The 23,632-nt window shown below is 46.6% G+C and overlaps 12 non-coding genes across 12 annotated transcripts; 4 read left to right on the plus strand and 8 right to left on the minus strand.

Annotated features, from left to right (window-relative positions):
• Window positions 1-10,710: 10,710 nt before the first annotated feature.
• On the minus strand, window positions 10,711-10,784 carry trnat-agu (transfer RNA threonine (anticodon AGU)). The gene has a single exon. It is a non-coding gene; the product is annotated as a tRNA-Thr (tRNA).
• A 1,804-nt stretch (window positions 10,785-12,588) lies between these two features.
• On the minus strand, window positions 12,589-12,670 carry trnas-cga (transfer RNA serine (anticodon CGA)). The gene has a single exon. It is a non-coding gene; the product is annotated as a tRNA-Ser (tRNA).
• A 965-nt stretch (window positions 12,671-13,635) lies between these two features.
• Window positions 13,636-13,709, minus strand: trnan-guu (transfer RNA asparagine (anticodon GUU)). Its single transcript has one exon. It is a non-coding gene; the product is annotated as a tRNA-Asn (tRNA).
• Window positions 13,710-14,189: 480 nt separating this feature from the next.
• trnak-uuu (transfer RNA lysine (anticodon UUU)) lies at window positions 14,190-14,262 on the plus strand. Its single transcript has one exon. It is a non-coding gene; the product is annotated as a tRNA-Lys (tRNA).
• A 732-nt stretch (window positions 14,263-14,994) lies between these two features.
• Window positions 14,995-15,067, minus strand: trnak-cuu (transfer RNA lysine (anticodon CUU)). Its single transcript has one exon. It is a non-coding gene; the product is annotated as a tRNA-Lys (tRNA).
• Window positions 15,068-15,946: 879 nt separating this feature from the next.
• Window positions 15,947-16,020, minus strand: trnat-agu (transfer RNA threonine (anticodon AGU)). Its single transcript has one exon. It is a non-coding gene; the product is annotated as a tRNA-Thr (tRNA).
• Window positions 16,021-16,362: 342 nt separating this feature from the next.
• On the minus strand, window positions 16,363-16,433 carry trnag-gcc (transfer RNA glycine (anticodon GCC)). Its single transcript has one exon. It is a non-coding gene; the product is annotated as a tRNA-Gly (tRNA).
• Window positions 16,434-17,787: 1,354 nt separating this feature from the next.
• On the minus strand, window positions 17,788-17,868 carry trnas-cga (transfer RNA serine (anticodon CGA)). Its single transcript has one exon. It is a non-coding gene; the product is annotated as a tRNA-Ser (tRNA).
• A 946-nt stretch (window positions 17,869-18,814) lies between these two features.
• trnan-guu (transfer RNA asparagine (anticodon GUU)) lies at window positions 18,815-18,888 on the minus strand. The gene has a single exon. It is a non-coding gene; the product is annotated as a tRNA-Asn (tRNA).
• A 495-nt stretch (window positions 18,889-19,383) lies between these two features.
• On the plus strand, window positions 19,384-19,456 carry trnak-uuu (transfer RNA lysine (anticodon UUU)). The gene has a single exon. It is a non-coding gene; the product is annotated as a tRNA-Lys (tRNA).
• A 1,856-nt stretch (window positions 19,457-21,312) lies between these two features.
• On the plus strand, window positions 21,313-21,394 carry trnas-gcu (transfer RNA serine (anticodon GCU)). The gene has a single exon. It is a non-coding gene; the product is annotated as a tRNA-Ser (tRNA).
• An 873-nt stretch (window positions 21,395-22,267) lies between these two features.
• trnak-uuu (transfer RNA lysine (anticodon UUU)) lies at window positions 22,268-22,340 on the plus strand. The gene has a single exon. It is a non-coding gene; the product is annotated as a tRNA-Lys (tRNA).
• Window positions 22,341-23,632: the final 1,292 nt, after the last annotated feature.

Consider the following 23,632-nt stretch of genomic DNA (forward strand, 5'->3'; position numbering starts at 1 on the left):
CCAAACTGGGACAGTTGCTCGTGTACACAACTTCAGAGATCAAGCACATGTCCTTGTTCCCATGTTTTTTGTAAAAGTAGGAATTGAACGGCCATTACATGTGAATGGGGATCAATGGGAATGGGCTGTTAAGAGGACTGGCGAGGTCACAAAGCAGTGGCCAAACAATGAATCACGACGATGTGTCCAAAGTGGGGGCAGATTGACAATTGTCCAAATTGACAAATATTTCTCCTTTGGAGGGAAAATTGTAGTTCATATAACATGTTCCAGAAATAATGGGATTTTCTTCAACAAAACAAGAAATCACAATTGGAAATGAGGCTTGAAGGGTTTAAAAGCTAGCTGTGAAAAAAGCACCGGAGCCAACCTCAGGCTCACCTTGATGTCTCAGTGGATTGAAGGTTGGCTGCATGGGCGGGACTTTGAAGTTAAGGTCCTTTTTCCAAACTATTTGCCAAGTCACAAGGCAAATCAGGATTATACTCAAAGCTTGAAGGCTTGAACCAGGGACCTTTAGATCGTCAGTCTAACACTCCCCCAACTGAGCTAGTTCAGCTGCAAAAGTGGACCTCAGTCTGGCCTAAAAGTAGGGGCAGTGTGACGCTGGGTCTGTGCCACGTAATTTGCTGTGCACCTGGTCCGGTGTGTTCTCATCTTGGGTTGGAATGTTCCCATGCTGGTAACGGGTGGGGAATACAGTCCGTTGATGAGAATAAGCGGTACAGAAAATGGATGGATTTCACTGGTTGAAGTCTCCAGCTACCACAGAAACGGTCATGGGCCACGAGCCTCTGTTTTGAATTCCCCTTTGGCCAATTGACACCACATCAACTCTCAGAATTGTAGTTCCTTAGATTAGATTAGATATTGAAGGATTTCATGTATGTTGGTCTCCTATTCTTTGTCTCCTATTTCTTGTGTCTCACTCATATAACTATGCACTACATTTAATCAAATAGAACCAAGCAGCCTTGGGCAAATCACAGGACACATAATCGCTTTCAGGCACATACAGTTCCGGAGCTCTACTACACATCCACAATTTTGACTAACAACAGATAACGGGAGAGCATGACGTCGGCAGCCACGGCCTGTCGATAACGGCTGGCTCCACCGCTCCACCCCGCCCGCCCTGCGTTGGTGAGAAGACGTCGGCCGAGGAAAGGAGGGGGGCCACCTGTGATACGCCAGAGATCTACCGACATTTCTTAGCATAATAAAATCCGGGCAGGGACAGTTAGCTGTACTCATTTGTTCTGACCTGTTCTGACAATATGGCGATGCCATATTGTCCATAGGCATGAAACTGAGTGTGAATGGTTGGCTATATGTGCCCTGTGATTGGCTGACAACCAGGATGTACCCCGCCTCTCGCCCGAATACAACTGGGATAGACTCCAGCAGCAGCAGTAGAAAATGAATGAACATATCCATACATCTTACGTACTGCCTATCCTCACAAGGGTCGCGGGCATGCTGGAGCCTACCCCAGCTATATTCAGGCGAGAGGTGGACTACATCCTGGTCACCAGCAACACACAGGGCACATATAGACAACCATTCACTGTCACATTCATGGCCACAGACAATATGGAGTGTGTGTGGGGTGGGGGTCAAATGAAAGTGAGTATGAATGGTTGTCTCTTTGTGCCCTGTGATTGGTTGACAACCGTTTGCACCTTTGCACAGTTCCTATCGGCTGCCTTCTCTGTGGTGGACCAGGAAGACCTGCAGAGGCTCCAGGATGCATACGTCTTCTGTGGCATCCAGCCTGCAAATCCCACCAAGCAGCATATTCGTGAGCACTGCAGGATAAAGATTCCTCCGCCCGGGACGCTTATTCAGAGAGTGGAAGGGGTGTTGAAGCACTTTCTGTTAGAATAAAATGTAGATACAAGTACTATTTTGTTAGTTATCACCCTGATATCAATTTGCTTAGACAATAGAAAGTGTTTGAATGTGCTGAAGAAGGAATGTTCCCGTGACCCTGATCAGAGACCCCCAGCGACCCCCAGGTCCTGGAGGTGCCTGGATGCACCAACAGCGACTCTGCAGATGCTCATGTTAATCCCGCAAGAATGTGTCAAGATAAATAACTCATAAAACATTAAAAGTAATTGCTCTCACATACACACACACACATAGACAAACAAATACAGCTCGTGCAACTGCCTTCTCCACCCCCCCTTAGAGTTGCACGACCATGTAGTAGGGACCCCCGACAGAAGTAAGAATAAAAGGAGAGGAGTGTGAACTGCATACTCAGAGTGGAGCGGCATGTGGTTTCACTCTCCTCGCTGCGAGTAACTTTGAATATTGTTGTCTGTCTCTTCTGTATTTCTGTATTTAAGTGTTTTTACAAGTGTCACAGGAGTTTGAACCTGACACTTTCACCTGACCACAGATCCGAATGGCATCCCTCTATATAAGCCCTCCATGCTAAAGAGATGGAGGATCCAACGTGTCCACATTCTGCGCGGTTGCCTCAGTGATCCTGAGGTGGAAGGGGGCATACTGTACCGCCATGGAGGAACGATACAGTTAAACCACGTGCCAGGTGAGCGTGCAGCAGTCCCCGTCTGGATCCCCATCAGAGGCACGTCGCAGCAGGAGGGCTACCACTTCCACCAGGCCAAAAGGGTGACCGGCACGCAGGTGTCCCCAGAGCTGTTCCAGGCCCAGGCCATGACAGGAGTGTGTCGCTGGAACTATCAGTGTCTGCTGGACCTGAAACTGCCAGGCGTTTGTCTCCCGCCTGTTTTCGACCCTGCACTGATGTGCTCCCTGAATGCTGTTTCCAGACGGGTCTTTGGCGAAGAAAAGTTTGTCCAGGTTTGGCCTGGAGTACAGGGAGCCAGAGTGTTGTTCGGTCCCTTTAGACTGGGACAAACATAAAACCAAGAAGGACCCCGGCCGCGCCACAAGTACTCCTTCTCCAGGCATCCTGTCTGATCAAGGAGCTGGTCAGGGAGCAGAACCAGTGCAGCCTTCCTCCACACCTCCCACCAGGCTTTTCAACTTTGTTCCCCACTCTGTTCACCCTCTTCAAACTGCTACTGCGACTTGTTTGAACCAAATAACAAATGTGTATCTCATGGTTTTCTTTGCCTAGAGCCCACAAGAAGATTGCCCATCCAATGTTCTCCGACTGCTGCCCGCACTGGACCAGTGAAGACTGGAGGGAGAGTATTTGTGTTGGACCACAAGCGCTGGCCGTCTCCAAAGAAGTCGGCAATTGACGAGCTCCTTAATAAACACCGCGGGCACGAGGACATGATCAAGCTTGTGGTTCGGGAGTATGGCACTCTTGTCCACAAGTCCAGCAAAGACCCCAACAGCATGCTGCATCCAACATCAAAATTGCATATTTCCAAATACATGAAACACAACAGTAAATTTCTCAATACATCATCTTCACTAAATACCAGCCCAGAGAAGCTGCAACATACACAGCAGCTTTGGCAGTTGCTAAGCACTACCTCTGCTGTGCCTGTCGTGACACTGCCTGCAGCTATGGTCATTCCACCATCACCACCACCACCTGCTCATACCCCATTGGAGCAGGAGCAACCACCTCCCGTGTCAAAAAAACTCAAACAAAAACATGTCTGTGCTGTTGTCAACCAAAATCAAAATATCAAGGGGATGGGACATCAATACATGACTGACAAACCCCAAGATGCCATTTCAAGAGTTCAGTCAAACAGACTTCTTCCAGCGAGAGCTCGATGATACAAGAAAGAGGGTGGAGGGAAAAAACAGCAGAAGAAGAGGAAGAGGGAGGAGGCCCTGGTGAGACTTCCATCTGCTGTCGTGTTGTTCGGAATGAACGTGCAACATTTCTCACCAAAAAGGGCACAGACATGTCCTTTCTCAGCCAGCAACATGTCAAGAGCAATGCGGTTCTGGAAAGCCATCAAGGACGTAGCTGACAATTGTTCATGTATTGCTTGAAAACCAGCTTGTGTATAATTTCCTAGCTTCTGTACATTGTAGTGGATGTAGTTGATCCTGTCAACATTCTTATTTATCGTTATCCATGGCACAATAGATTCCCATCCAGCTGCTATTTGGTTAACAATTTTATATTCGTCAGGAACACCTCGTGGTACTCCAATAGCATCAATGTAAGTGGGGTCATTTTCACTCCATCCCAGTGTAGATCTTTTACTTCTTGCCCATAAATGCGGAAGGATGGTATTAAATGTGGTCAATAATTCTGCAGCCGTTATTTGGAAAATTTGTACAGGCAGGATCAATGTGACGGATGCACAATAACCTGTGGTGTTGAAAGGTAGCTTATCATAAATGCCGTTTTCACCACACCACCACCATATGTCACTTCGTGATAAGGGTGTAAAATATTCATCAACAGTTTCAGTTTCAAAACACTGAGAAGCGTTCAATGAACCCAATATTTTGCCAGTTCCAGTCCTGTTGATACACGTGAAATTTCCCATTGCAACTTTGTTAGAAAACAGTGGTTTCTTCTTCTCCGGACCTGTAAGGGGGAATGCTTTATCAAATATGGCACAACTTCCCGTGGGGTTGGTCTTGGTCATAACCTGTAAGAGGCAACTTTTATTCAAAACAGAGGGAACTATTTGCAGTAGTGGTCTTGGTCCCATGCAAACCACACAGTCCTGGTCAGTGGTGTTTGCAGCCTGTTCCGCCATGAGTAACCAGTTATTGTTTAGGCCAGAAACGCCAGTAAAAACTTGGAACCAATCATCAGTAGTTTGAAGCACTGTTACTTTAACTCCAGCCTGTCGTGTATAGTTGCACATTATTGGTCGGTCAACAGAGGACATAGTTTGATTTTCACAGACGATTATAGGAAAGTATGGGTCAGTGCCAGAAGAGTAAGCCCATAGTAGAAAACCCCAACATGACGTATTAAAAATGGTGCTCATCGGTTAATCATGTGGATTGAGGTTGGTTGTGTTGAAAACAAACGTCACACTAAATGTAGCACCATGCTTCTGCAACAGTATTTTGTTATGAAAATGTCTAGCCTCCACTGTGGTGCCTGGTGACCAATAGTCGCCTTCCTGGGTGGTAATCAATGAGTTCCAGCTTAGGTCCAACACATGTCCAGTAATGTACCACCAATAACCACTGTATTGCTTTCCTGTTACTTCTTGTTTATTTAAAAAACCCTTCAGTGCCGATATGGGTATTTGTAGCTTGGTTGTGGTGTTCGGGGCTATGGTCATTCGTATGGAATTATTATATGCCCATTTAACTATCCAAGGTGTCATGTCGTCTTGTGATCTTTTGTTAGGCTTCTGTGACTGGTCGTGATATAGCAATCCTGCTCCCAGAAAGAACATCACCATCACTACCACCACTATTACTGACACCCCATACTTCGTTTTTACTTGAGCCATGTTTTCAGCGATTCTCCAGTCCCCTCTAAGGTCCCGCAAAGCTGTGGACAATCTTCACCGGGTTTGAGACGGCTGCACACTAAAAGCACAGCCCCCTTTGTAGTCGGACTTTACTTTGCGAGACGTTAGGGAACCCGAGAACCCTTCAGACAGGCTTCTTTTTATGTCAGCACACGATCGTACTTTTACAACAAATACCATAGGGCTATAGTGATGACACACATGAGTAACCCTACACAAAAAATCAGGATTGAGAGCGACAATTTAGTCATATTTTATCACCTTTTTACAGTGGGTCAGATGGATCCAAGAACTGCGCTCTGCTATTTTTAGTGCTGTAGGTGTAGCTAACAACACTTGATAATGACCTTCCCACTTTGGCGAGTACCAATGTTTCTTCTTGATGCTTTTAATCAGTACCCAATCTCCTGGTTCTACCAGTTGGTCATCCTTCACTTTGATTCAGTTCAATAAAATCCATGTGTATATGTTGAAATGGGTAGCTTGGTTTAGGAAACTGACTCTACAAAAATGTTTTGATTTTTGATAGATAGTAGTTATCAATCCTACCATCCCCCCTGTTGAGACATGCGATTTCCCATGACTCAATAATGCAGCCCATTTGTATAAAATTTTTTTTTGGTAGGATTGGTTTGTTTTCTGGTCAGAAATACAGTGAAGAAAATAAGTATTTGAACACCCTGCTATTTTGCTATTTCTCCCACTTAGAAATCATGGAGGGGTCTGAAATTTTCATCGTAGGTGCATGTCCACTGTGAGAGAGATAAACTAAAAAGAAAAATCCAGAAATCACAATGCATGATTTTTTAACAATTTATTTGTGTGATACAGCTGCAAATAAGTATTTGAACACCTGTGTATCATCTAGAATTCTGACCCTGAAAGACCTGTTAGTCTGCCCATTAGAAGTCCACCTGCACTCCATGTATCATCCTGAATCAGATGCACCTGTTTGAGGTCGTTAGCTGCATAAAGACACCTGTCCACCCCATACAATCAGTAAGACTTTAACTTGTAACATGGCGAAGACCAAAGAGCTGTCCAAAGACACCAGAGACAAAATTGTACACCTCCACAAGGCTGGAAAGGGCTACGGAGCAATTACCAAGCAGCTTGGTGAAAAAAGGTCCACTGTTGGAGCTATCATTAGAAAATGGAAGAAGCTAAACATGACGGTCAATCTCAATCGGAGTGGAGCCCCATGCAAGATATCACCTCGTGGGGTCTCAATGATTCTAAGAAAGGTGAGGAATCAGCCCAGAACTACACGACAGGACTTGGTCAATGACCTGAAAAGAGCTGGGACCACCGTTTCCAAGGTTACTGTAGGTAATACACTAAGACGTCATGATGTGAAATCATGCATGGCACGAAAGGTTCCCCTGCTTAAACCAGCACATGTCAAGGCCCGTCTTAAGTTTGCATATGACCATTTGGATGATACAGAGGAGTCATGGGAGAAAGTTTTATGGTCAGATGAGACCAAAATAGAACGTTTTGGTCATAATTCCAATAAGCGTGTTTGGAGGAAGAAGAATGAAGAGTACAATCCGAAGAACACCATCCCTACTGTGAAGCATGGGGGTGGTAGCATCATGCTTTGGGGGTGTTTTTCTGCACATGGGACAGGACGAGTGCACTGCATTAAAGAGAGGATGACTGGGGCCGTGTATTGTGAGATTTTGGGGAACAACCTCCTTCCCTCTGTCAGAGCATTGAAGATGGGTCGTGGCTGGGTCTTCCAACACGACAACGACCCGAAGCACACAGCCAGGAAAACCAAGGAGTGGCTCCGTAAGAAGCATATCAAGGTTCTAGCATGGCCCAGCCAGTCTCCAGACCTGAACCCAATCGAAAATCTTTGGAGGGAGCTCAAACTCCGTGTTTCTCAGCGACAGCCCAGAAACCTGACTGATCTAGAGAAGATCTGTGTGGAGGAGTGGGCCAAGATCCCTCCTGCAGTGTGTGCAAACCTGGTGAAAAACTACAGGAAACGTTTGACCTCTGTAATAGCAAACAAAGGCTACTGTACCAAATATTAACATTCATTTTCTCAGGTGTTCAAATACTTATTAGCAGCTGTATCACACAAATAAATTGTTAAAAAAATCATGCATTGTGATTTCTGGATTTTTCTTTTTAGTTTATCTCTCTCACAGTGGACATGCACCTACGATGAAAATTTCAGACCCCTCCATGATTTCTAAGTGGGAGAAATAGCAAAATAGCAGGGTGTTCAAATACTTATTTTCTTCACTGTATATTCCATCATCTAAGTGCGCTCCCTTCCGGAGCCACATATCATGTTCTTGTTTGGGTGATTGTTGTTGCATGTCACGTAAAGTGGTCTTATCTAGAGTGGTGCAGGTTTGTTCGTGAGAATGCAATACTTGAACTTCACCAAATGCTGCTTGTTTTGCAATTTTGTCAGCAAATGCGTTTGCTTTGGATACGTCATCAATTCCTGCAGTATGTGCTGCACATTTACATATTGTCAATTTGTTTGGTAATTGAATGGCTTGCAATAATTCAACTAACAATCGTGCATGGATCACTGGCTTTCATACAGAGGTAACCATTCCCCTGTTGTTCCAACATTGAGCAAATGTGTGTGTGGTTGCATATGCATATTGACTATCAGTGTATATTGTTACATTTTGGCCTTTCATCAGTTTACAAGCTTCCGTGAGTGCAGCAATTTCAGCTGCTCTCTCCTTGATAAAATGTATCCTGAGTTTCTTTCTTTTGTTTGCTTTTAGTAACCTTCACTGTGTGAGTTGCATGTGTGATATACTCTTCCAGGTTACCTGATGGAAGATTTATATAATGCTTTGCTACCCACTGACTGATCTCAGTTTTGGTACCTGCATGTAAGGCATTTTTTAGTTGTTGTTTGTAGGGGCCTGTCTCTTCATCATTATAAGGTAACCCACTGTTTGCCCTGAACACTTTTTCTAACCTAGTACGATAATCCTCAAAGGATTCGTCCGGTTTCTGTTTGCATCTACCTATCTCAGTGTAGTTTGCCTTTTTGCGGAATCTAGCAATCACTCTTTCTATGAGTGGTTCTAGTTGATGGCGTAATGCCATAGAATGTGGAGCAAATGGTCTACCATCATCATCAGCTGGAGTGTATCCCCCTTTCACATGAAACCAGTCAGGTCCCAAGAGGGTCATCCAGACCTGTTGAACTTCCGTTCCATTCAGATGGTAGGATTGTCTTAGATTATCCATTTGAGTCACACATTCAGCTATGTCCTCTTTGGGAGAGGGTATCCCCTCAAGGGCCTTCTTGATGTCATCTTTTGTCCACGTCCTAAAGACCCTAATCGTCAAATCTTCACCACTTCGACCTGCTCTGGGATTTGGTAATTCAATGAGAGGACAAAGATCCTCAGGTAGAGGTGTATCTTCTGGTAGACGAGATGTTCCCGGAGAGAACATGTTTTCTCTACCAGTCACCATTTTCTTTGTCCAATCACCTACAGTGCCCTGTGATCTAGTAAAAGGCACATTGGGTGCAGTAGGATGTAACATAGCTGCACTAGGAGGAGAATAAACTGGTGGTTTATCGTCTTCCTGTTTTGGTGGTTTCCTGTCTAACATCTCTCTTGCCTCTCTGTACGGCCCTACATACTCATCGTCCTCTTTCCTGTGAAACATAGTCACCGTTTTTTCTTGTTCCCTACATTCTTGTTCCTGTCTTTTGTCACTTTCTCCTTTCTGTCTTTCTTGTTCTTTTTTCTCATTTCTTGCTTGCTTTGCTCGTTTTTCTCCTGCTTCTCTTTGACCTGCTATTTTCATCCATACATGAGTATGTTGAATGCCTTCTTTGTTCATTTGTCTTCCTTTGCTATTTGTTTTATTCCTTATTTTCTGTTGTAGTTCTTTTATTTCTGAAGTAGTTTTAACTTGCCGTTAAAATCATACTGTTTTATCCAATACGGTAATGGTTTTAACGCTTCTGGATTCTGTTTTTCCACTACAGTCCAATCCTTACATTCTAGGTTTTCTAACACCTTTTGTTGTTGTTTACTTTGACCTTTTCCCATTTTGAATCAATTTGGTCCCAGTTATGATGGTAATTCCTAGGGAATTCTAATAACTGGGTGTGTTTCTCAGTGAGGTGATGATCAATTTCTTATCGTGGTAATTGTCAAGCTTCTACCCCGGTGAGGGCGGACAATTCTTGCCTCTGCTTCCACAATAAGTCACCACTTACACTTCTCACTGTCTTGGTATGGAGTTCGATCACCGAGTGGTTTTCTTACTCCCAATCATACTCACATATATTCACTCATACACACCTCAACGCGTTTTCCTTTTGCCAGAGGACGCCGCCGCCCTTGCAGAATTTAACTGTATCCTTTTCAACAGGCGAGTCTGCCCTCGCGCGGACTTTAACTGGTCTTTACTTTTACCTGATAGAGTCTAGAATTGTCAGTGTTTTACACTTTGTCGCCTAACTCGTCTCCCCTTGAATACCGGTATTTTATTTCACTTCTCACACATTCCTTTTTAAGTGAAATATCTACTCACACGTCTCTGTGTTCCTGGATCTCCGTCAACCTTCGGATCCCAGCCCGAGAGGGAGGAACCAGTCCCGGAAAGGGTATTTTTGCTGTGGCCACAGACTTGCCTGGATCTCCCTCACACGCTGGAATCGTCAGGTATGTTGGAATCCGGCTCGAAGGACCAAGTTAATGTCAGGGTTAAACCTAAAACATTATCATCAACTGTGAAAAAAGACACAAAGACGTGAGTTTTAAACTTGCAAGGAGAGTGATCAGAGACTGTTCAGTAACATTCCTCCAACTCACTCTGAAGCAGTCTCTGCTCTCCTTTCCTTTTATTGAAGTTAGGCGTGTCCTAGTTACAAAAGATCTCAACCATATAAAAGGGAGTCTGTTCTAATTGGTTGAGACTGGTTTCAAAGCATAACTGTTTTATCATAGCAGATGTGAAAACAGAACATCCTGTTATGGAGCGTCTGCACGAAACAAGGATGAGTCAAAGAAAAAAGACATGTAAGCCAAAATGCATGTGATTTTTCTTCATAGTAACTTGGATAATACAAAGTACATTTATTCCAACAATGAGCCTCTGCAAAGTGAAAGCTGAATGACAACACATCACAATGTCATACTCTTTGGATTCAAGCACCTTCTGGCGTAATGGGATCCACAACAATCACGTCAGCTGTGGATGCAACGTCAATTCGTTCTTGAAGGGCAAGTGACAAAAAGAAGTACATGGTTCACAAATCAGGTGCCAAAGTTTCACTGACCAAGCACCCAGGCACTGCTGGGATTTGAACCCAGGATCTCCTGTTTACTAGACAGGCACTTTGACCAGCTTAGCCACAGTGCCAGCAGTGCATCTGGCACCAAGACAAAAACAGTTCGCCAATGGGGAAAAATGTTCATACAAGGGAGGGAGTCCAAACTCCAACAAATGTGTGAATTGAGAGTCTCTGGGTGGGCTCGAACCACCAACCTCTCAGTTAACAGCCAAACGTGCTGACCAATTGCGCGACAGAGACTACAACAGCATGACTGCAGTCAGGTTTCACTAAGTGCTGTCCACCTTAACTCTCCGGTGGTCCGGTCTGTTACGTTTCAGGTGTCATTCTGAATACTGCCCTTTCGCAGGAAAAGAGCCTTTGTACTTTTTCAACATGAGCTCTAAAGAAAGGTACAAGCTGAGATATACTGCATTAGCCGGTAATCGGACCCGGGCCTCCCGCTTGGCAAGCGAGAATTCTACCACTGAACCACCAATGCCACATTGGTAAACACTGTCGGAGAACAAATTAAATTGTCGAGTGGATGTGCCGCTGCAAAGTGGCGCTGAATGACAAAACATCACAATCACAACACACGCACGGGATGCCAGGGGAGGCCGAGTACTAACAGAGCTGAGCGAGAGGGCATAAGAAAAAAAATTGTGACCTTGTGGTGGTTACCCGACAGCACCAAGGATATGGCGCACGTCTGATGCGTAATGCATGCCAGGTGATGTTCATCTAGCGAGCAGACATTCTTGTGGGGGACAAGCTCAACAGTAGGAATGTTGAGAGAACTGACCAGTCCGCTATCAATGTTCAAATCATCAATCAATCAAAGTTCTCGTCCGCCCCAGAGTCAATTAATGCTGTGGTCGGAGAAGCTTCCCCCGCCCAGGATTTCGTACCTTCCACCTGAAGTCGGCCCGCCAAAGCGGATGACGCAGCCGGTGTGGTTGGAGCGGGCAGTGCCAGCAGCTGGGGAATATCCCTGGTGGAGGAAGAGCGTTGGCGTGCTGGGCGAACTGGACAGCGGGAAATTGTGTGTAGGACTCCCACAGTACAGGCACGGCCACAGGCGTGGACGGTGACTCCTCTCCGCTGACAGGCGACTGGCTCCCAGTTGCATGGGGACGACACTCCCGACGTCATCAGACGGCGCTCCGCTGCTGGAGCAGGGAGGGAGGAGTGGTGCCGGAAGAGCCCCAGGAGGTGGGATTTGGAGCCGACGTGTGGGTCGGAGAGGCTCCGCCCTCCGCTGTGCGCTGCGCTCCCGCAGCCGGTTGTCGAGTCGAATGGATAGCGACAGAGAGCGGCTGGAATGACAAGGCGCTGCGGAGCGCATATCGGGCGAGCCTCAGCCAACAAGTGCAAGATGAGCTGGCCGCTCGGGATGAGACCCAGACGCTGAGGCTCGCCCGATACGCGTTTCGTAGCGCCTTGTCATTCCAGCAGCTCTCTGCCGCTATCCCGGTTAGCTCTGTTGGTCAGCGTGTGGTGCTCATAACGCCAAGGTCATGGGTTCGACCCCCCGTACTGGCCACTCTTCTTTATGTGCTCCAGGAACAACAAAAGGGCTACAACCCACTGGCCCCCATATCCAACATCACACCACCCACCCACCTGTGAAACACCCTCGACAAGGCCGCTGAAAGACCAAGGAGAGGTAAAGAAAACAGCATGTCAAAGCAGAGTGGCAACAAACCTCTCGGCCACCGAGACTGCAAGAAGCAGATCAATGGGGACACTGGACCCCATTATCCTCTACCCAAAATTTAGACCTCCAGTGTAGAGAATGCGGGCCGTGAAAGGACAACACCCCGGCCCTCATAACCAACAGTACTCCACCACAAGGTAAACAGCATGGCGGCAACAAATGCCCAGCCAAAGCGTCACAGACAGGATTCCAACCTGTGCGGGGAAACCCCATTGGATTTCGAGTCCAACGCCTTAACCTCTCGGCCACCGTGACTCCTTGGAAAAGACCAATGGGGGCAGGTGACCCCATTGTCCTAGAACCAAATTTTTGCTGATGTCAAGGATCAGCTGGCAACATGTGCATGGGTTTGTGTGAGGGGCTACACAAGTCTTTCCACTTCTAGTTAAAAGCCAGGCACCTCACATTGTTTCCATAAAGTACCAAGGGATTGTCCTGTTGCCCTTGTATTTTGTGGGCAAAAAGGAGGCGTTTGCAAGTGGACCTCAGACCCTATCACTGGTCACCTGAACAGGGACTTGAATCCCGGACACTCAGATCAAAAGTCTAATGTTCAGGTGACTGGCTCAAACTTTGTCTTGTCTGACCACTCTTTTGTCCGGAAGATATTTGGCTAATGTGGTCTGTTTTCTTAAACCTGCAAATGTCCAAATACACAAGGGTATTGTCTTTGTAGGGAGCATTGTAGTACATGTGACATGTATACTACATATGACATCAGAAATGATGGGTCTTTATTCAACAGAAGAAGAACAACATTTCTTTTAAATAACAGCATGGGAGCTGCTGAAACACAGAGAAGGCACTGCTGGGATTTGAACCCAGGATCTCCTGTTTACTAGACAAGTCTGTCAAAAAATCACAACAGTATACAGTGTCTTCTCTTAAGGGCCCCTGCTTACCAGTTGATGGGGTTTGACTTGATTCCTTTTAACATGAAAGCATTCCGTCGTCTCTTAATCTATAATCCTGGCTGGCGCGTTTGCAAAAGATAATATTTTCAAGCAGAGCTTCTGTGTTTCACCAGACCTGTGCAGAAACAAACTGAAATCTGTGACTTGATCAACCTAACTTCTGATCAAATGTGTTAGACCATGGAAGCTGGAATGTGCTTTTGAAAAGTCATTGAGACGCAGTTTGCCAATTGGGAACCACACAAGTGCTGTGCAAGAGTGGAGCGCAAACATGAATGAACAGTGACACTGGTGACATCCAGAGAACGTCCCTGGGTGGGCTCGAACCACCAGCCTCCCGGTTAACAGCCGAGCGCGCTGACCGATTACGCCACAGAGACTTCTGTTCAGTTGAAGCCATACTAACGCATGCTATGCGTCCAGCATGCCCTTTGTTTTGGATGTGACTCGCACCTTCTGGTGTAACAATCGAGGCATTGCAAACCAGGACACCAGCTTTACTCTTTGATGAACGCAAAGTATTTTTGGGTACAATCCAGGGGTCTTGTGCTCTCACGGAAATGGCTCTGTCCTTTTTCAACATGAGTTGAGACGAAATGTATTAAAATAGACAGACTGCATTGGTCACTCAATCAGAATTTCTCAGTTTGCCAATTTCAGACTGCGTGACAAAGAATCAAGTCAAACTCCATCGACAGGATGGACAGGGAACAACAAAGCAGGGGAGATAAGGGATAGGGAGGAGAGGGGAAAGATGCGACCGCCTTTGTTGAGAGCCAGAGAAGAAGCTCTCATCTCTGCAAGGTCAAGTACAGTATGCCAGAAGATTTTACCTTGTGAGTTGTCCTCATTCCATAGAGGCCTGGATAGCTCAGTTGGTAGAGCATCAGCCTTTTAATCTGAGGGTCCAGGGTTCAAGTCCCTGTTCAGGCGGTGAAGGTAGGCCCCTTCCCTGAATAACTTGTTTAAGTAAACCTTTTCGACCAAGCACCTTTGCGATCTTCCAGGACTGTGGGTAAACGCCATTCTCAATAATTAAATTGAAGATACAGTGCGAGACAGGCACTTTGACCAGCTTAGCCACAGCGCCAGCTGTGCATCTGGCACCAACACAAAAAAAAACAGTTCGCCAATGGGGGAAAATGTTCATACAAGGGAGGGAGTCCAAAGTCCAACACGTGTGAATTGAGAGTCCCTGGGTGGGCTCGGTTATCAAACTCGCTCCCAAGGAAATGTTGGAACTTGGGAAAGCATTAAGAATGGCAAGAAGTAGGATTAAGAATCCTACTTCTTGCCAAAAGCCTACCCTATGGTAGAAGATAAGATATGCCTTTATTCGTCCCTCAGTGGGGAAATTTGCAAGGTCCCGCAAGTTCCGCAACAGCAGTGGGAATACCTCAGTATGTTTACAGACCATGGACTCCTCCTAAATTTAGATACATAGCCTTATCCTTGCCAAAACCACACAACAACCTTGACCAAATCCTGACTGACATAACTGACATCGATTCCACTTCATCTCACATGCGAAGTGAGCGCTCTACCATTTGTGGTCCTACAAGAATGGGATTTGTTTTTGTGTACTTCGAATGAAATGTTTTCCGCGTGTTGCAGAATTTTCCACAGGAAAGAAATCTTTAAGATGTATCACCAAAAGAGCTGAACCGCCCAATGTGGGGCTCGAACCCACGACCCTGAGATTAAGAGTCTCATGCTCTCCCGACTGAGCTAACCGGGCATTTTTCTGCCATGATATCACTTTTTAATTTGTTTGAATTGATGTGGTCTTCTTGATGTTTGATCAATTCCACACCCAACCTAGTTTCTCAGGGAACAAAGGAGCGAGAGGTTCAGTCATAGCTGAGAACTTTGGAAGTGTAGTCATCTTAACCCTCCTGTTATGTTCATTTGCCAGGAACAGCCATGATGTTCCCGGGTCAGTTTGCATGTTTATTTATCTGAAAGATGTCCAACACCAAAAAAATCCCCACAAGCATTGTTAGTTATTCACTACTAACTCCATTACTAACTATTCTATCAATGTTTAGAGCAATGGTGTACCTTACCTCTCACAGGTAGTGGTTTAATTAATTTTAATTAATTAATTAATTGAATGAATCAGAGGCATCATGACTAGTCTGCATCAAAACATTATCTGAAATCCTGTGGCAGGTTTCTGGCATTGATTCTTAATTCAGTTGCCATCCCTGATAGATGGTAATGGTAATGGTAATCATGCCCGCGTGGCAGGCGAGTCTCTTTGCTTGTCTGACGTCTGTGTCGCATCCTGATTGGCTGGCAGCAAATGTCAACAACACGCGCGCGGCCCCCGCTTGGCAAGTGAGAATTCTACCACTGAACCACCAATGCCACGTGGGGACACACTGTAAGAGAAAAAAAATTCAACTGTCAAGTGGATGAGCCTCTTCAAAGTGGCGCTGAATGACAACACATCACAATGTCATACTCTTTGGATTCAAGCACCTTCTGGCGTAATGGGATCCACAACAATCACGTCAGCTGTGGATGCAACGTCAATTCGTTCTTGAAGGGCAAGTGACAAAAAGAAGTACATGGTTCACAAATCAGGTGCCAAAGTTTCACTGACCAAGCACCCAGGCACTGCTGGGATTTGAACCCAGGATCTCCTGTTTACTAGACAGGCACTTTGACCAGCTTAGCCACAGTGCCAGCAGTGCATCTGGCACCAACACAAAAACAGTTCGCCAATGGGGAAAAATGTTCATACAAGGGAGGGAGTCCAAACTCCAACAAATGTGTGAATTGAGAGTCCCTGGGTGGGCTCGAACCACCAACCTCTCAGTTAACAGCCAAACGTGCTGACCAATTGCGCGACAGAGACTACAACAGCATGACTGCAGTCAGGTTTCACTAAGTGCTGTCCACCTTCACTCTCGGGTGGTCCGGTCTGTTACGTTTCAGGTGTCATTCTGAATACTGCCCTTTCGCAGGAAAAGAGCCTTTGTACTTTTTCAACATGAGCTCTAAAGAAAGGTACAAGCTGAGATATACTGCATTGGCCGGGAATCGGACCCGGGCCTCCCGCTTGGCAAGCGATAATTCTACCACTGAACCACCAATGCCACATTGGTAAACACTGTCGGAGAACAAATTAAATTGTCGAGTGGATGTGCCGCTGCAAAGTGGCGCTGAATGACAAAACATCACAATCACAACACACGCACGGGATGCCAGGGGAGGCCGAGTACTAACAGAGCTGAGCGAGAGGGCATAAGAAAAAAAATTGTGACCTTGTGGTGGTTACCCGACAGCACCAAGGATATGGCGCACGTCTGATGCGTAATGCATGCCAGGTGATGTTCATCTAGCGAGCGGACATTCTTGTGGGGGACAAGCTCAACAGTAGGAATGTTGAGAGAACTGACCAGTCCGCTATCAATGAAGTTCTCGTCCGCCCCAGAGTCAATTAATGCTGTGGTCGGAGAAGCTTCCCCCGCCCAGGATTTCGTACCTTCCACCTGAAGTCGGCCCGCCAAAGCGGATGACGCAGCCGGTGTGGTTGGAGCGGGCAGTGCCAGCAGCTGGGGAATATCCCTGGTGGAGGAAGAGCGTTGGCGTGCTGGGCGAACTGGACAGCGGGAAATTGTGTGTAGGACTCCCACAGTACAGGCACAGCCACAGGCGTGGACGGTGACTCCTCTCCGCTGACGAAAGGCGACTGGCTCCCAGTTGCATGGGGACGACACTCCCGACGTCATCAGACGGCGCTCCGCTGCTGGAGCAGGGAGGGAGGAGTGGTGCCGGAAGAGCCCCAGGAGGTGGGATTTGGAGCCGACGTGTGGGTCGGAGAGGCTCCGCCCTCCGCTGTGCGCTGCGCTCCCGCAGCCGGTTGTCGAGTCGAATGGATAGCGACAGAGAGCGGCTGGAATGACAAGGCGCTGCGGAGCGCATATCGGGCGAGCCTCAGCCAACAAGTGCAAGATGAGCTGGCCGCTCGGGATGAGACCCAGACGCTGAGGCTCGCCCGATACGCGTTTCGTAGCGCCTTGTCATTCCAGCAGCTCTCTGCCGCTATCCTGGTCAACGTGTGGTGCTCATAACGCCAAGGTCATGGGTTCGACCCCCCGTACTGGCCACTCTTCTTTATGTGCTCCAGGAATAACAAAAGGGCGACAACCCACTGGCCCCCTTATCCAACATCACACCACCCACCCACCTGTGAAACACCCTCGACAAGGCCGCTGAAAGACCGGGGAGAGGTAAAGAAAACAGCATGTCAAAGCAGAGTGGCAACAAACCTCTCGGCCACCGAGACTGCAAGAAGCAGATCAATGGGGACTCCATTATCCTCTACCCAAAATTTAGACCTCCAGTGTAGAGAATGCGGACCGTGAAAGGACAACACCCCGGCCCTCATAACCAACAGTACTCCACCACAAGGTAAACAGCATGGCGGCAACAAATGCCCAGCCAAAGCGTCACAGACAGGATTCCAACCTGTGCGGGGAAACCCATTGGATTTCGAGTCCAACGCCTTAACCTCTCGGCCACCGTGACTCCTTGGAAAAGACCAAAGGGGGCAGATGACCCCATTGTCCTAGAACCAAAATTTTGCTGAAGGATCAGCTGGCAACATGTGCATGGGAGGAAGACACATGGTTTGTGTGAGGGGCTACACAAGTCTTTCCACTTCTAGTTAAAAGCCAGGCACCTCACATTGTTTCCATAAAGTACCAAGGGATTGTCCTGTTGCCCTTGTATTTTGTGGGCAAAAAGGAGGCGTTTGCAAGTGGACCTCAGACCCTATCACTGGTCACCTGAACAGGGACTTGAATCCCGGACACTCAGATCAAAAGTCTAATGTTCAGGTGACTGGCTCAAACTTTGTCTTGTCTGACCACTCTTTTGTCCAGAAGATATTTGGCTAATGTGGTCTGTTTTATTAAACCTGCAAATGTCCAAATACACAAGGGTATTGTCTTTGTAGGGAGCATTGTAGTACATGTGACATGTATACTACATATGACATCAGAAATGATGGGTCTTTATTCAACAGAACAAGAACAACATTTCTTTTAAATAACAGCATAGGAGCTGCTGAAACACAGAAAAGGCACTGCTGGGATTTGAACCCAGGATCTCCTGTTTACTAGACATGTCTGTCAAAAAATCACAACAGTATACAGTGTCTTCTCTTAAGGGCCCCTGCTTACCAGTTGATGGGGTTTGACTTGATTCCTTTTAACATAAAAGCATTCCGTCGTCTCTTAATCTATAATCCTGGCTGGCGCTTTTGCAAAAGGTAATATTTTCAAGCAGAGCTTCAAACTGAAATCTGTGACTTGATCAACCTAACTTCTGATCAAATGTGTTAGACCATGGAAGCTGGAATGTGCTTTTGAAAAGTCATTGACACGCAGTTTGCCAATTGGGAACCACACAAGTGCTGTGCAAGAGTGGAGCGCAAACATGAATGAACAGCGACACTGATGCATCCAGAGAACATCCCTGGGTGGGCTCGAACCACCAGCCTCCCGGTTAACAGCCGAGCGCGCTGACCGATTGCGCCACAGAGACTCACACCCTGCCAACTTCTGTTCAGTTGAAGCCATACTAACGCATGCTATGCGTCCTGCATGCCCTTTGTTTTGGATGTGACTCGCACCTTCTGGTGTAACAATCGAGGCATTGCAAACCAGGACACCAGCTTTACTCTTTGATGAACGCAAAGTATTTTTGGGTACAATCCAGGGGTCTTGTGCTCTCACGGAAATGGCTCTGTCCTTTTTCAACATGAGTTAAGACGAAATGTATTAAAATAGACAGACTGCATTGGTCACTCAATCAGAATTTCTCGGTTTGCCAATTTCAGACTGCGTGACAAAGAATCAAGTCAAACTCCATCGACAGGATGGACAGGGGACAACAAAGCAGGGAAGATAAGGGACAGGGAGGAGAGGGGAAAGATGCGACCGCCTTTGTTGAGAGCCAGAGAAGAAGCTCTCATCTCTGCAAGGTCAAGTACAGTATGCCAGAAGATTTTACCTTGTGAGTTGTCCTCGTTCAACAGAGGCCTGGATAGCTCAGTTGGTAGAGCATCAGACTTTTAATCTGAGGGTCCAGGGTTCAAGTCCCTGTTCAGGCGGTGAAGGTAGGCCCCTTCCCTGAATAACTTGTTTAAGTAAACCTTTTCGACCAAGCACCTTTGCGATCTTCCAGGACTGTGGGTAAACGCCATTCTCAATAATTAAATTGAAGATACAGTGCGAGACAGGCACTTTGACCAGCTTAGCCACAGCGCCAGCTGTGCATCTGGCACCAACACAAAAAAAACAGTTCGCCAATGGGGGAAAATGTTCATACAAGGGAGGGAGTCCAAAGTCCAACACGTGTGAATTGAGAGTCCCTGGGTGGGCTCGGTTATCAAACTCGCTCCCAAGGAAATGTTGGAACTTGGGAAAGCATTAAGAATGGCAAGAAGTAGGATTAAGAATCCTACTTCTTGCCAAAAGCCTACCCTATGGTAGAAGATAAGATATGCCTTTATTCGTCCCTCAGTGGGGAAATTTGCAAGGTCCCGCAAGTTCCGCAACAGCAGTTGGAGTACCTCAGTATGTTTACAGACCATGGACTCCTCCTAAATTTAGATACATACCCTTATCCATGCCAAAACCACACAACAACCTTGACCAAATCCTGACTGACATAACTGACTTGGTACATAATCACCGTCTCAACGGACATTGACCACAGGCTCCAAGTATGGTGCTTTTTGTACGGCCAATTTGGCCAAAGGGGAATTCAGAACACCCTCGTGGCCCATTGCCATTTTTATGGTACCTGGCGACTTCAACCAGTGAACTCCACTGTACCGCTTATCCTCATCAACGGACTGTATTCCCCACCCTTTGCCAGCATGGGGACATTCCAACCCAAGATGAGAACACACTGGACCAGGTGCACAGCAACATAGTACGTGGCACAGACACAGCTTCACCCTACCCCCACTTTTAGCCCAGACTGAAAAAGCAGAGAACCCCCTTTGCAGCTGAAATTGCTCAGTTGGGAGAGCGTTGGATTGAATCTCTAAAGGTCTCTGGTTCAATCCCAGTTTTCAGCACAATTGCTGTTTACATCGTGAGTTGGCAAATAGTTTGTAAAGGGGTGACTTTGTTCTCTTGATTTCATCAACATCGATCACGACAACACAGCCAATGACATATTAAGACCAGACAAGTGCAGTTGGGAGGTGACATACCGAATCCTGATGCATATCATGTTACAATCAGACACAAACAGGATGTAGGACCCAACCTTGAGTTCGCGCAAATGTTCACAGCATTAGGTCTGCAAAGTGTTCAGCTGATGCACATTTACTGGAAAGGAAAATGGGCTTTTGTCACGGTAGCCATGCCGACACAAGCTAAAATGTTTCTCCCGCCAGGACAACACCCACATGAAATTCAAGCTTTGCTCGCAGACGAAAAAGAACCAGCTGGAATGAGCAATCTGCACCTCCAAGTCTGAGTTTATGGTTCTTGCCCAGAAAAGCATAGCTCACAGCCGTAATTGTATAGTGGTTCCTACTCTGTGTTGTGGCCGCAACAACCCCGGCCGATTCAGGGTCATGGCAGGTGTGTGTTGCTTTTGTAATTGTATTGTCTGAAAAGACAAGATTGTCTGTCCACTTGAAGTGTGGTGCTATAAAAATACACTAGTTTTGACCACACCTGTATTTTTAGTAAACATTATTAGCATGCAATGAATCAAAGTATAAGGTACGATGTCGGAGATCAAGAACGCTTTTGTTGGCAAAAAAGCCATAACATATCATTTCGACAATACGGGTATCAAACCCGCTATTTCTTGCATGTAGAGCAAGAACTCTAGCCTTTGAGTTAAATCCCCCCGCTGCACAGGAAGGCTGCCACAATTTCTGCAACACCAAAATGCTAATTAAGATGTGTCATTTTGAGTCAACAAGACCATGTCCACGAAGGAGATGAGGTGACCGAGAGGTTAAGGTGATGGACTGCTAATCCATTGTGTTCTGCACGCATGGGTTCGAATCCCATCCTCATCGGACTATACTAATGCACCAGTTTTGACACCACCTGTGTTTTTAGGAAACATCATTAGAATGCAAATAATTAATTGCATTCTTGTGGGGGACAAGCTCAACAGTAGGAATGTTGAGAGAACTGACCAGTCCGCTATCAATGAAGTTCTCGTCCGCCCCAGAGTCAATTAATGCAGTGGTAGGAGAAGCTTCCCCCGCCCAGGATATCGTACCTTCCACCTGAAGTCGGCCCACCAAAGCGGATGACGCAGCCGGTGTGGTTGGAGCGGGCAGTGCCAGCAGCTGGGGAATATCCATAGGTGGAGGAAGAGCGTTGGCGTGCTGGGCGAACTGGACAGCGGGAAATTGTGTGTAGGACTCCCACAGTACAGGCACAGCCACAGGCGTGGACGGTGACTCCTCTCCGCTGACGAATGGCGACTGGCTCCCAGTTGCATGGGGACGACACTCCCAACGTCATCAGACGGCGCTCCGTGTTTTGTCACGGCTGGTGTGTGTTGCTTTTTGTTGTTTTCTTGCCTGAAAGGACTTCTCGCTCGACCCAATTTTGATAATAACACTGATAATCCAGAACATAGCCTTAAACTGCAGGTGCATTAGTTGGAGGGCTCGTGGCCACCTGGTCACCTGAACAGGGACTTGAATCCCGGACACTCAGATCAAAAGTTTATTGTTCAGGTGATTGGCTCAACCTTTGTCTTGTCTGACCATTAACTATTTTTGTCCAGAAGATATTAGGCTTGTCCATGTGGGCAGTTTAAGACCTCCGTCGATCTTGGAGGTGGCAATTTCGGGACAGGGGCTTCTTCATCTCTGCAAGGTCAAATACAGTATGCCAGAAGATTTTGCCTTGTGAGTTGTCCTCATTCATCAAGCGCCTGGATAGCTCAGTTGGTAGAGCATCAGACTTTTAATCTGATTGTCCAGGGTTCAAGTCCCTGTTCAGGCGGAGAAGAGTAGACCCCACATTACCAGCATGGGGACATACCAACCCAAGATGAGAACACACTGGGCCAGGTACACAGCAACACATGTGGCAGAAACACAGCTTCACCCTGGCCCCTCTTTTAGCCTCTACTGAAAAAGCGGAACACCACCTTTGCAGCTGAAATCGCTCAGTTGGGTGAGTGCGAGAATTAAGATTTAAAGGTCCGTGGTTCAAGCCTGGGTTTGAGCACAATCCCTGTTTACGTTGCGACTTTGCCAATAGTTTGAAAATGCTTATTGGCAGGCTGAAAGGACCTTAACTTCATTCATCAAAGGGCCACCCCCCAGACAACGTTAGAGGAGGTTACAAGCCAAACCTGTCAAGCCGTGATTGTGATTTCATGTTTTGTTGAAGAAAAGCCCATAATTTGTGGAACAATTTTCCCTACAAGGGAGAAACATTTGTCGATTTGGACAATTGTCAATATGCCCCCACTTTGGACACATCGTCTTGTGTCATTGTTTGGCAACTGCTTCACCAGTCCCCTTAAAGGGCTTACCCTTCATAGTATAGTGGTTAGCACGTTTGCCTTACATGCAAAAGGTCCCTAGTTGGAAACTGGGTGGAAGCAAGGCCGTTCAATTCCTTCTTTCACAAAAAAATCAAGGTGACAAATGGGAACAAGGATATGTGCTTGATCCCTGAAGGTGTGTACACGGGCATCTGTCCCCAGTTTGGACACACAATCCATATTTCACAGCGAAGACCAAGGAGGAGAATAATCGTGGATTCGGTCCGCTTACACTGGCAGGATTTCACCAGTCCTGTTGAAAGCCTGGCCACTGGTGTGGTTTCCGTCATGCAGTGGTTCGCCTAACACTGAAGACACTCCTTCGCTGACGCTGTGGCTTAGTTGGTCGAAGTTCCTGCCTCGTAAACAGGAGGTCCTGGTTTCAAATCCCAGCAGTGCCTTGCATATGTGTTTCAGCGACTCCATTTTTTTCTCTCCAACATTTCAAGTAAATGTTTTGAATCAGACGTCATGTTCTGTTGAAAAAATATCCATCATTTCTGATGTCATATGTAGCATAAATGTCATATGTACTACAATGCTCTCGACAAAGGCAAAAACATTGTGCATTTGGACATTTGCGGGGCTAAGAAAACAGACCACATTAGCAAAACAAAAGAGGTTCGGGTCTAACATTTAAGGGAAGCGCTCTACTATCTGAGGTAATTCCCCTGCTGCTGCAATGTTGGCAGAGAAGGTCCAGTCACAGAACTATTTTGGTTCCTTTGCTGGAGTACGTCAA

The sequence above is a fragment of the Doryrhamphus excisus genome, chromosome 3 (genome assembly GCF_030265055.1).
Source record: "Doryrhamphus excisus isolate RoL2022-K1 chromosome 3, RoL_Dexc_1.0, whole genome shotgun sequence".
Taxonomy (NCBI): domain Eukaryota; kingdom Metazoa; phylum Chordata; class Actinopteri; order Syngnathiformes; family Syngnathidae; genus Doryrhamphus; species Doryrhamphus excisus.